The following is a 642-nucleotide window of genomic DNA, read 5'->3' on the forward strand; positions in this document are numbered from 1 at the left end:
TTATATACCATAATACCATTCAAAAATTCGATATGTTTTTATCACCATTAGTAATAGATGTGTATAAGTGGCATCACCAAATCTACATAATATGTTCAAATCTATAATTTTTAGTTCTGAATGTGTTGTATATAGGTGTTCTGACAAAGGAATGTATCCCATAACATTAATTAATTTATTATAGTTCTCTGTCTGTAATATTTGTACCGATTACATTATAAATCGTAGGCAGAATTACGTATTATCTATTAGAATATTAGAATTAAATTTAATATCAACAGATTATAATCCATAGTTCATGAAATTAGAATAGTCTCGTTAAATGTATTTAATGAAAATTTTTGTTTTGTCACTCGTCTACAATGTAAATGTATTATTAACATACTTTTTCTACAAATTTACAGCTGGAATTTCACAAGCACATTGCACAAAAAATTGCCCAGAAAAAGATAATGGGGAGGGCATTAAAACATGTCGCGGCATGCAAATGAGAGACTATAAAAAGAGACCAGATCAACAGCACATAAGGAATAGTTATACATATAATACAAATAATAACTTAGTTGTGTATATAACTTTGTTTATATTCTGTAATAAAAAAGTTGGTTATATGTATCATAGAAAGAGTTGATTATATATATA

The sequence above is a fragment of the Anoplophora glabripennis genome, unplaced genomic scaffold, assembly GCF_000390285.2.
Source record: "Anoplophora glabripennis isolate ALB-LARVAE unplaced genomic scaffold, Agla_2.0 scaffold563, whole genome shotgun sequence".
Classification (NCBI taxonomy): domain Eukaryota; kingdom Metazoa; phylum Arthropoda; class Insecta; order Coleoptera; family Cerambycidae; genus Anoplophora; species Anoplophora glabripennis.